The following is a 13,512-nucleotide window of genomic DNA, read 5'->3' on the forward strand; positions in this document are numbered from 1 at the left end:
GAGAGAGAGAGAGAGAGGGAGAGAGAGAGATGGCTTCTGTACATCTTCCAATGAATAAAGAATCCAAACCAAACTTACCATTGGAAAATTACATTTGCTAAACACAAAATAATATGGAAACCTAGAATTTTAATGAAAATAAACTATATATTTTTTATGGAGAAAAGAATAAAGAAGATGTGGCACATATATACAATGGAATATTACTCGGCCATAAAAAGATTTGAAGTTGAGTTATTGTTATTGAGGTGGACGGACCTAGAGCCTGTCATACAGAGTGAATTAAGTCAGAAAGAGAAAAACAATTACCGTATATTAACGCATATATGTGAAACATAGAAAAATGGTAGAGAGGAACCGGTTTGCAGGGCAGCAATTGAGACACAGTTGTAGAGAACAAACGTATGCACAGCAAGGGGGGGAAGTGGCAGGGTGGTGCTGGTGGTGGTGTGATGAACTGGGAGATTGGGATTGGCATATATACACTAATATGTATAAAATGGATAACTAATAAGAACCTGCTGTATAAACAAATCAATAACATAAAATTAAAAAAAAATGGTTTGATGAACACAGGGACAAGACAGGAAAAAAGACACAGACGTAGAGAATAGACTTGAGGTCACGGGGAGGGGGAAGAGTAAGCTGGGACGAAGTGAAAGAGTTGCATGGACATATATACACTACAAAATGTAAAATAGATAGCTAGTGGGAAGCAGTTGCCTAGCACAGGGAGATTATCTCAGTGCTCTGTGAACACATACAGGGGTGGGATATGGAGGTTGGGAGGGAGGGAGAGGCAAGAGGGAAGAGATGTGGGGATATATGTATATGTATATATGATTCACATTGTAATAAAGCAGAAACCAGAACAAAAAAAAGCATAGTTCCTGAAATAACCATTCAAAATACTACTATACTACCAAAATATAGAAATATTACCTTAAGAGCATCTAATATCAAATTCACATGAAAATGTTCCCAATTCCAAATAAAAGAGTAATACAGAATTAGTACTTCCATTTTATAGGATTTTCGTGAGTTAAGTGCTTACAAGAAAGGGAAAACACACATGGAATAAAATGGAATTAAGATGCAAAAAAAATAGTGGTAAAAAGAGACTCAGGGTCATTGCACTTTCCTTGATGTCCATACTCTAGGGACACTGTGAGGTATGTGAAACTCAAGTATGTTTTAGACATTTAACCAGCCTTACCTATGCTGTGACATGCTCATGTCTCCCATACCTTTGTAGTATGTCAGATTTTTTTCTCTGGGGAGCAAAGGCCAAAAAAAAAGGGAGAGAGAGAGACGGTTTCTGTACATCTTCCAATGAATAAAGAATCCAAACCAAATTTACCATTGGAAAAGTACATTTGCTAAACACAAAACAATATGGACCTAGAATTTTAATGAAAATAAACTATATATTTTTTATGGGAAAAAGAAAAAGGAAGATGTGGCACGTATATACAATAGAATATTACTCGGCCATAAAAGTAAATGAAGTTGAGTTATTGGTATTGAGGCGGATGGACCTAGAGCCTGTCATACAGAGTGAAGTAAGTCAGAAAGAGAAAAACAATTATTGTATATTAACGCATATATGTGAAACATAGAAAAATGGTAGAGAGGAACCGGTTTGCAGGGCAGAAATTGAGACGCAGATGTAGAGAACAAACGTATGAACCCCAGCGGGGGAAAGTGGCACGGTGGTGGTGATGGTGGTGTGATGAATTGGGAGATTGGGATTGAGATATATACACTATTGTGTATAAAATGGATAACTAATAAGAACCTGCTGTATAAAAATATGTATAACGTAAAATTCAAAAAAAACCTTCTGATGAACCTAGGGACAAGACAGGAATACAGACGCAGATGTAGATAATGGACTTGAGGTCATGAGGACAGGGAAGGGTAAGGTGTGATGAAGTGAAAGAGTAGCATGGACATATATACACTACCAAAAGTAAAACAGCTAGCTAGTGGGAAGCAGTTGCATTGGCTGGGCAGATCAGCTCAGTGCTTTGTGACCACGCAGAGGGGTGGGGTAGGGAGTTTGGGAGGGAGGGAGACACAAGAAGGAAGAGATATGGGGATATATGTATAGTAGATTCACTTTGTTATAAAGCAGAAACAGACAAACAAACAAAACATAGTTCCTGAAATAACCACTTATAATACGACTATAGCACCAAAATATAGATATTTCCTTCATAGCATCTAGTATCAAATTTACATAAAAATATCCCCAATGGAAAATAAAAAAGTGAAATACAGAATTAGTACTTCCATGTTCTACTGATTTTCGTTAATTTACTGTGAACAAGAAAGGGAAAAAACAAACAATACAAACGGAATAAAATTGTATTAACATGTAAAAAACAAATTAGTGTTCTTGAAAGAGACACAGGGTCATTGCACTTTCCTTGACATCCATATACTTGGGACACTTTGGGGTATGTGAAATGACACTCTCATGTCCCTTATATCTTATTAGTTGTCCGGCGAACAAAGTCTGGAAGAAAAGAGACAGCGAGAAACAGCTTCTGTACATCTTCCAAAGAATAAAGGATCCAAACCAAAATTAACATTGGAAAAGTACCTTTGCTAAACACAAAATTATAAGGAACATAGAAAGTTAATGAAAAAACCTGTATCTTTTGGCACGGAAAAATAAAAGAAGAAGATGTGGCACATATATACAATGGAATATTACTCGCCCATAAAAAGAAATTAAATGAATTTATTTGTAGTGAGGTTGATGGACCTATAGCCTGTAATACAGAGTGAAGTAAGTCAGAAAGAGAAACACAATTGTCGTATGTTAACGCATATATGTGGAACCTAGGAAAATGGGACAGCTGAACTGGTTTGCAGTGCAGAAATTGAGACCCAGATGTAGAGAACAAACGTATGGACCAGGGGGGATAGTAGCAGGGATGTGTTGGTGGTTGTGTGATGAATTGTGAGGTTTCGATGACATATACACTAATATGTATAAAATGGGTAACTAATAAGAACCTGCTGTATAAAAATATATATAACATAAAATTCAAAGAAAATGGTTCTGATGAACCTAGGGACAGGACAGGAATAAAGACGCAGACATAGAGAATGGACTTGAGGTCACGGGGAGGGGGAAGTGTAGTCTGGGGCGAAGTGAAAGAGTTGCACGGACATATATACACTACAAAATGTAAAATAGATAGCCAGTGGGAAGGTGTTGCATAGCACGGTGAGATTAGCTTGGTGCTCTGTGACCACGTACAGGGGTGGGATATGGAGGGTGGGAGGGAGGGAGTGGCAAGAGGGAAGAGATGTGGAGATATATGTATATGTGTATGTGATTCACTTTGTTATAAAGCAGAAACAAGAAAAGAAAAAAAAAAGCATAGTTCCTGAAGTAACCATTCAAAATACTACTATACTACCAAAGTATAGAAATATTACCTTAATAGCAGGTAATATCAAGTTCACATGAAAATGTCCCCATTTAAAAAGGAAAAGTAACAGAATTAGTACTTCCAATTTGTAGGGTTTTCGTGACTTAACTGCTTACAAGAAATGGAAGAAACAAAAACTACACACGGAATAAAATGGAGTTAAGATGTGAAAAGAAAAAAAATTAGTGTTCTAGAAAGAGACACAGGGTCACTGCACTTTCCTTGATGACCATATTCTAGGGACACAGTGAGGTATGTGAAATCTCAAGTATGTTTTAGGCATTAACTAGCATTACCTAAGCTGTGACTTTCTCATGTCCCCTATATCTTTGTAGTATGTCAGATTTTATTTCTGTGGGGAACAAACGCCGAAAAAGAGAGAGGGAGACGCCTTCTGTATATCCTCCAATGAATAAAGAATCCAAACCAAAATTACCATTGGAAAAGTACATTTGCTAAACACAACATAATATGGAACCCAGAAAGTTAATGAAAATAAAGTATATATTTTTTCTATGAAAAAAAGAAGAAGATGTGGCACATATATACAATAGAATATTACTTGGCCATAAAAACAAATGAAACTGAGTTATTGGTATTGTGGTGGATGGACCTAGAGCCTGTTATACAGAGTGAAGTAAGTCAGAAAGAGGAAAACAATTAACACAGGTATGTGGAACTTAGATAAATGGTAGAGAGGAACCAGGTTTCAGGGCAAAAATTGAGACACAGACGTAGAGAACAAACGTATGCACAGCAAGGAGGGGCAAGTGGCAGGGTGGTGGTGGTGGTGGTGTGATGAGTTGGGAGATTTGGATTGAGATATATACACCATTATGTATAAAATGGTTAACTAATAAGAACCTGCTGTATAAAAATATATATAACATAAAATTCAAAAAAAATCTTCTGATGAACCTAGGGACAAGATAGGAATAAAGACGTAGAAGTAGAGAATGGACTTGAGGTCACAAGGAGAGGGAAGGGTAAGGTGGGACGAAGTGAAAGAGTAGCATGGACATATATACACTACCAAATGTAAAACAGATAGCAAGTGGGAAGCAGTTGCATTGCCTGGGCAGATCAGCTCAGTGCTTTGTGACCACATAGAGGAGTGGGGTAGGGAGTTTGGGAGGGAGGGAGACATAAGAGGGAAGAGATATGAGAATATATATATATATATATATATATATATGTATGCATAGCTGGTACACTTTGTTATAAATGAAGAAAAAATAAGTAAGCATAGTTCCTGTAATAACCGTTCACAATTCCAGTATAGCACCAAAGTATAGAAATACTTCCTTCATAGCATCTAATATCAAATTCATATTAAAATATTCCCAATTAAAAAAAAGAGTAATACAGAATTAGTACTTCCATGTTTAATGGTTTTTCGTGAGTTAATTGCGATCAGGAAAGGGAAAAAGCAAAACATACACATGGAATTAAGATGTGAAAAGAAAAATAATTAGTGTTCTAGAAAGAGACACAGGGTCACTGCACTTTCCTTAATGACCATATTCTAGGGACACATTGAGGTATCTGAAATCTCAAGTCTGTTTTAGGCATTTAACTAGCCTTACCTATGCTGTGACTTTCTCATGTCCCCTATATCTTTGTAGTATGTCAGATTTTATTTCTGTGGGGAACAAAGGCTGAAAAAAAATAGAGAGAGGGAGACGCCTTCTGTACATCCTCCAATGAGTAAAGAATCCAAACCAAAATTACCGTTGGAAAAGTACATTTGCTAAACACAAAATAATATGGAACCCAAAAAGTTAATGAAAATAAACTATACATTTTTGTATGGAAAAAAAATGATGTGGCACATATATACAATAGAATATTACTCGGCCATAAAAACAAATGATATTGAGCTATTGGTATTGAGGTGGATGGACCTAGAGCCTGTTATACAGAGTAAAGTAAGTCAGAAAGAGGAAAACAATTAACACAGATATGTGGAACTTAGAAAAACGGTGGAGAGGAACCAGGTTTCAGGGCAGAAATTGAGACAGAGACATAGAGAACAAATGTACGCACAGCAAGGGAGGAAAGTGGCAGGGTGGTGGTGGTGGTGGTGTGATGAATTGGGAGATTTGGATTGAGATATATACACCATTATGTATAAAATGGTTAACTAATAAGAACCTGCAGTATAAAAAATATATATAACATAAAATTAAAAAAAAATAGTTCTGATGAACCTAGGGAGAGCAGAGGAATAAGGATGGAGACGTAGAGAATGGACTTGAGGTCACGGGGAGGGGGAAGTATAAGGAGGGACGAAGTGAAAGAGTAGCATGGACACATGTACACTACCAAATGTAAAATAGCTGGCTAGTGGGAAGCAGTTGCAGAGCACAGGGAGATCAGCTCAGTGCTTTGTGACCACCTAGAGTAGTGGGATAGCGAGTGTGGGAGGAAGGGAGATGCAAGAGTGAAGAGATATGGGGATATATGTATATGTATAGCTGATTCACTTTGTTATAAAGCAGAAACTAAAAAAAACCAAAAAACAAAAAACAAAGCATAGTTCCTGACATAACCATTCACAATACCACTATAGCACCAAAATATAGAAATACTTCCTTCATAGCATCCAATATTGAATTCACATTAAAATGTTCCCACTTAAAAGAAAAAGAAGAGTAATACTGAATTAGTACTTCCATTTTCTACAGATATTCCTGACTTAACTGATAACAAGACAGGGAAAAACCCCAAAATACACATGGAATAATATGGAATTAAGATGTAAAAAGAAAAATAGTTGTTAAAAAAAAGACACAGGGTCATTACCCTGTCTTTGATGACCATATTCTAGGGACACTGTGAGGTATGTGAAATCTCTAGTATGTTTTGGGCATTTAACTAGCCTTACCTATGATGTGACTTTCTCATGTCCCCTATATCCTTCTAGAATGTCAGATTTTATTTCTCTGGGGAATAAAGGCCGAACAATAAGAGAGATTGTAATGGCTTCTGTACGTCTTCCAATGTTTAAAGAATCTAGACCAAAATTACCATTGGAAAAGTAAATTTCTTATACACAGGATAATATGGAAACTAGAAAGTTAATGAAAATAAAGTATATATGTTTTTATGGAAAAAAACCAAGATCTGGCACATATATAAAATGGAATATTACTCGGCCATAAAAGGAAATGAAATTGAGTTATTCGTAGTGAGGTGCATGGACCTAGAGCCTGTCATACAGAGTGAAGTAAGTCAGAAAGAGAAAAACAATTATCGTATATTAATGCATATATGTGGAACCTAGAAAAATGGTATATATGAACTGGTTTGCAGGGCAGAAATTGAGACACAGATATAGAGAACAACTTATGGACACCAAGGGGGTAAAGTGGTGGGGGGTTGTGGTGGTGGTGTGATGAACTGGGAGATTGGAATTAAGATATTTACACTAATATGTATAAAATGAATAACTAATAAGAACCTGCTGTATAAAAAATATATAACATAAAATTTAAAAAAATAGTTCTGATGAACCTAGGGACAGGACAGGAATAAAGACACAGACGTAGAGAATGGACTTGTGGTCACCGGGAGGGGAAGAGTAAGGTGGGATTAAGTGAAAGAGTAGCATGGACACTTGTACACTACCAAATATAAAATAGCTAGCTAATGGGAAGCAGCCACATAGCACAGGGAGATCAGCTCAGTGCTTTGTGACCACCTAGAGGGGTGGAATCTCGAGGGTGGGATGGAGGGAGATGAAAGAGGAAAGGGATATGGGGATATATGTATATGTATAGCTGATTCACTTTGTTATAAAGCAGAAACTAAAAAAAAAAAAAAAAGCATAGTTCCTGAAATAATCTTTCACAATACCACTATAGCACCAAAATATAGAAATATTTCCTTCATAGCATCTAATATCAAATTCACATTAAAATGTTCCGAATTAAAAAAAATAATAATACAAAGTTAGTACTTCCATGTTATATGGATATTCGTGTTTTCACTGCGAACAAGAAAGGGAAAAAACAAAAAGTACACATGGAATAAAATGGAATTAAGGTGTAAAAAAAAAAAAGTGGTGTAAAAGAAGACACAGGGTGTTTGCCCTTTCCTTGATGACCATATTTTAAGGACACTTGAGGTGTTTGAAATGTCAAGTATGTTTTAGGCATTTAGCCTGCCTTACGTTTGCTGTGACTTTCTAATGTCCCCTATATCTTTGTAGTATGTCAGATTTTATTTCTCTGGGGATCAAAGGCCAATAAAAAGAGAGATGGCTTCTATACATGTTGCAATGAATAAAGAATCCAAACCAAAATTACCATTGGAAAAGTACATTTGATAAACACAATATAATGTGTAATATAGAAATCTAATGAAAATAAACTGTATATTTTTCCTTGGAAAGAAAAAAAGAAAAGAACATGTGGCACATATATACAATGGAATATTACTCGGCCCTAAAAAGAAATGAAATTGAGTTACTTGTAGTGAGGTTGATCGATCTAGAGCCTGTCATACACAGTGAAGTCAGTCAGAAAGAGAGAAACAATTCTCGTATTTTAATGCATATAAGTGGAACCTAGAAAAATGTACAGATGAACCAGTTTGCAGCACAGATATTGAGACACAGATGTAGAGAAGAAACGTATGGACACCAAGCGGGGAAAGTGGCCTGGGGTTGTTTGTGGTGGTGTGATGAATTGGGAGATTGGGATTGACATATATACACTAATAAATATAAAATGAATAACTAATAAGCACCTGCTGTAGAAAAAATAAATAACATAAAATTCAAAAAAAAAGCTTCTGATGTACCTAGGGACAGGACAGGAATAAAGATGCAGATGTAGAGAATGGACTTGAGGTCACGGGGAGGGGGAAGGGTAAGCTGGGTCGAAGTGAAAGAGTACCATGGACATATATACAGTACGAAATGTAAAATAGAAAGCTAGTGGGAAGCAGTTGCATAGCACATGGAGACCAGCTCAGCCTTTTGTGACCACCTAGAGGGGTGGCATAGGGATAGTGGGAGGGAGGGAGATGCAAGAGGGAAGAGATATGGGGATATATGTATATGTATAGCGGATTCACTTTGTTATAAAGCAGAAAGAAAAAAAAAGGCATAGTTCCTGAAATAACCATTCACATTACCACTGTAGCACCCAAATATAGAAATATTTCCTTAATAGCCTCGAATATCAAATTCACATTAAAATATTCCCAATTAAAAAAAAGAGTAATATAGCATTTGTACTTTATTTTCTTGGATTGTCGTGACTTAACTGCTAAGAAGAAAGGGAAAAAAAACAATATATGGAATAATATGGAATTAAGATGTAAAATAAAAAATAGTGGTTAAAAAAAGAGAAAGGGTCAATACATTTTCCTTGATGACCATATTATAGGGACACTGTGAGGTATGTGAAATCTCACGTATGTTTTAGGCATTTAACTAGCCTTACCTATGCTGTGACTTTCTAATGTACCCTATATCTTTCTAGTATGTCAGATTCAATTTTCTGGGCAACAAAGGCTGATAAAAAAGAGAGAGAGTGAGACGGTTTCTGTACATCTTCCAATGATTAAGAATCCGAACCAAAATTACCCTTGGAAAAGTACATTTGCTAGCCACAAAATAATATGGAACCTAGAAATTTAATAAAAATAATGTATATATTTTTCTATGGAAAAATTAACAAAAGATGTGGCATATATATACAACGGAATATTACTTGGCCAGAAAAAGAAATGAAATTGAGTTATTTGCAGTGAGGTGTATGGACTTAGAGCCTGTCATACAGAGTGAAGTAAGTCAGAAAGAGAAAAACAATTATCGTATATTAACGCATATATGTGGAACATAGAAAAATGGTACATATGAAACGGTTTGCAGGGCAGAATTTGAGACAAAGATGTAGAGAACTAACGTATGGACACCAAGGGGGGAAAGTTACAGGGGGGTGGTGGTGGTGGTGTGATGAATTGGGAGATTGGAATTGACATATATACACTAATAAGGATAAAATGGGTAACTAATAAGAAGCTGCTGTATAAAAAACTATATAACATAAAATTCAAAATAAACTTCTGATGAACCTAGGAATAGAACAGGTATACAGGCACAGATGTAGAGGATGAACTTGAGGTCATGAGGAGGGGGAAGGGTAAGCTGGGACTAAGTGAAAGAGCTGCATGGACATATATACACTACCAAATGTAAAATAGATAGCTAGTGGGAAGCAGCTGCATAGCACAGGGAGATCAGCTCGGTGCTTTGTGACCACCTAGAGGGGTGGGATAGGGAGGGTGGGAGGGAGGGAGACGCAAGAGGGAAGAGATATGGGGACATATTTATATGTATAACTGATTCACTTTGTTATAAAGCAGAAACAAACAAACAAAACATAGTTCCTGAAATAACCATTCACAATGCCACTATAGCACCAAAATACAGAAATATTTCCTTCATAACATCTAATATCAAATTCACAATAAATTTTCTAAATTAGAAACAGAATATAATACAGAATTAGTAGTTCCATTTTCTTGGGATTTTCAAGAATTAACTGCTAACCAGAAAGGAAAAAATACCAAAAAATACACATGGACTAAAATGGAATTAAGATGTAAAAAACATAAAATAAAATAGTGATCTAAAAAAACACACAGTGTCATTGCACTTGCCTTAATGACCGTATTCTAGGGACACAGTGAGGTGTCTGAAATCTCAAGTATGTTTTAGGCATTTAATTTGCCTTACCTATGCTGTGATTTTCTCATGTCCCCTATATCTTTCTAGTATGTCAGATTTTATTTCTCTGGGGAACAAAGGAGGAAAAAAAGAGAGAGAGAGGGATGCCTTCTGTACATCTTCCAATGAATAAAGAATCCAAACCAAAATTACCATTGGAAAAGTACATTTGTAAAACACAAAATAGTATGTAACCTAGCATGTTAATGATAATAAATTGTATATTTTTCTACGGAAAAAAACCCCAGAAGATGTGGCACATATATACAATGGAATATTACTCGGCCATAGAAAGAAATGTAATTGAGTTATTTGTAGTGAAGTGGATGGATCTAGAGCCTGTCATACAGAGTGAATTCAGTCTGAAAGAGAAAAACAATTATCGTATTTTAATGCATGTATGTGGAGCCTAGAAAAATAGTACTGATGAACCTGTTTGCCATGCAGAAATTGAGGCACAGATGTAGAGAATTAACGTATGGACACAAAGGGGGGAAAGTTGCAGGGTGTTGCTGGTGGTGGTGTGATGAATAGGGAGATTGGGATTGACATACGTACACTATTGTGTATAAAATGGATAACTAATAAGAACCTGCTGCATAAAATAATAAATAACATAAAATTTTAAAAAAATGGTTCTGATGAACCTAGGGACAGCACAGGTATAAAGATGGAGACGTAGAGAATGGACTTGAGGTCAACGGGAATTGGAAGGGTAAGGTTGGACAAAGTGAAAGAATAGCATGGACACATGTACACTCCCAAAAGTAAAATAAATAGCTGGTGGGAAGAAGTTGCAGAGCACAGGGAGATCAGCTCGGTACTTTGTGACCACCTAGAGGGGTGAGATAGGGAGGTTGGGATGGAGGGAGATGCAAGAGGGAAGAGATATGGGGATATATGTACATGTATAGGTGATTCACTTGACTATAAAGCAGAAACAAACCAAAAAAAAAAAGCATAGTTCCTGAAATAACCCTTCACAATACCACTATAGCACCAAAATATAGAAATATTTCCTTCATAGCATCTAATATCAAATTCACATTAAAATGTTCCCATTAAAAAAAAAGAGTAATACAGAAGGTTCTACGTATTTTTCGTGAATTCACTGCGAACAAGAAAGGGTAAAAAACAATAAATACACACTGAATAAAATGGAATTAAGATTTAAAAAAATTAGTGTTCTAGAAAGAGACACAGGGTCATTGCACTTTCCTTGATGACCATATTCTAGGGACACTGTGAGGTATCTGAAATCTCAGGTATGTTTTAGGCATTTAACTAGCCTTACCTATGCTGTGACTTTCTCATGTCCCCTATATCTTTCTAGTGTGTCAGATTTTATTTCTCTGGGGAACAAAGGCCGAAAGAAAAGAGAAGGAGAGAGATGGCTTCTGTACATCTTCCAATGAATAAAGAATCGAAACCAAAATTACCTTTGGAAAAGTACATTTGCTAAACACAAAATAATAGGGAACCTAGAAAGTTAACGAAAATAAACTATATATTTTTCTATGGAAAAAAAGATGTGGCCCATATATACAATGGAATACTACTCGGCCATAAAAAGTAATGAAATTGAGTTATTTGTAGTGAGGTGGATGGACCTAGAGCGTGTCATACAGAGTGAAGTAAGTCAGAAAGAGAAAAACAATTTTCGTATATTAAAGCATATATGTGGACCCTAGAAAAATGGTACAGATGAACCAGTTTGCAGGGCAGAAATTGAGACACAGATGTAGAGAACAAACTTATGGACAGCAAGTGGGGAAAGTGGCGGGGGAGTGGTGGTGCTGGTGTGATGAGCTGGGAGATTGGGATTGACATATATAGACTAATATTTATAAAATGGATAACTAATAAGAACGTGCTGTATAACAAATCAATAACATAAAATTAAAAAAATAGTTCTGATGAACCTAGGGACAGCACAGGAATAAAGACGCAGATGTAGAGAATGGACATAAGGTCACGGGGAGGGGCAAGAGTACGGTGGGATGACGTGAAAGAGTAACGTGCACATACATACACTACCAAACGTAAAATAGAGAGCTAGTGGGAAGCAGTTGCAGAGCACAGGGAGATCAGCTCGGTGCTTTGTGACCACCTAGAGGGGTGGGATAGGGAGGGTGGGAGGGAGACGCAAGAGGGAAGAGATATGGGGACATATGTATATGTATAGCAGATTCACTTTGTATACAGCAGAATCTTACACAGCATTTTAAAGCAATTATAGTCCAGTAAAGATGTTTAAAAAATGGAATTAAAAAAGTGAATAAAAAATCAGTTTCAAAGGGCATCACCTTTTAACTGTAGCCTTGTACTAACCCATAATATCCATGTGATCACGGGTGTGATGTGCTAGTTATACTCTTGCCAAGACTGGCTTTCCTTAGAAGTGGCAGCAGTGGGCTTGCTCTGAGGGTCCAAAGGTCAAGTTCCCTCCTTTTTCATCAACAGTGACAGGCAGAGGGACCCCTGGAATATGTGTTCCTAGGCCAGGTTAGCTGTGAACAGTTTATCTCAGGGTCCATTCAAGATGAGTGCATTTGGCAGGAATTTGTGCTGCTGTGACACATCTCCAACCACTCTGAGACAGAGGTTATGGCATCCGCATAAACATTTGTGACCCCAGTTGGGTTGGCAAATATTTCGACAGGCAACTTTCCACTCTGCTCTGTTGCCACGTCTGCTAGAGTGGGTGTGTGAATCTCGCAAGTCACCTCCATGGGTGCTCTGCTTGGGCACATATGGGGTCCTCCTTGTTGGCTTTTTCCTCCATAAGGAATTAATATCCGAATGGAAATCAGACCTCCTTGGGGTGAGACATACAGCAATACAGCTACCCTTAGAGATGAAACAGATGCCTAGTATCAGAAGGGAAAGTGAAATACCAGCATTCTTGCCCTAATTCTTATTTTTAAAAATTTACTTTTACTGAAGTATATTTGATTTACAATGTGTTCGTTTCAGGTGTACAGCAAAGTGATTCAGTTTTACATACATATATATCTACAGTATTTTTTTTCAGATTTTTTCCCCTTATAGCAGGGGTCCCCAACCCCTGGACCGCGGACCGATATCGGTCCATGGCCTGTTAGGAACCCGGTGCACAGCAGAAGGTGAGCAGCGGGCATGTGAGTGAAGCTTCATCTGCTGCTCCACATCGGTCCCCATCGCTCCTATTACCACCTGAACCATCCCCACCCCCAGCCCTCCCCGTCCGTGGAAAATTTGTCTTCCATGAAACTGGTCCCTGGTGCCAAAAATGTTGGGGACAGCTGCCTTATAGGTTATTACAAAATATTGAGTATAGTT

The sequence above is a fragment of the Stenella coeruleoalba genome (genome assembly GCF_951394435.1).
Source record: "Stenella coeruleoalba genome assembly, chromosome: X".
In the NCBI taxonomy this organism is placed as follows: domain Eukaryota; kingdom Metazoa; phylum Chordata; class Mammalia; order Artiodactyla; family Delphinidae; genus Stenella; species Stenella coeruleoalba.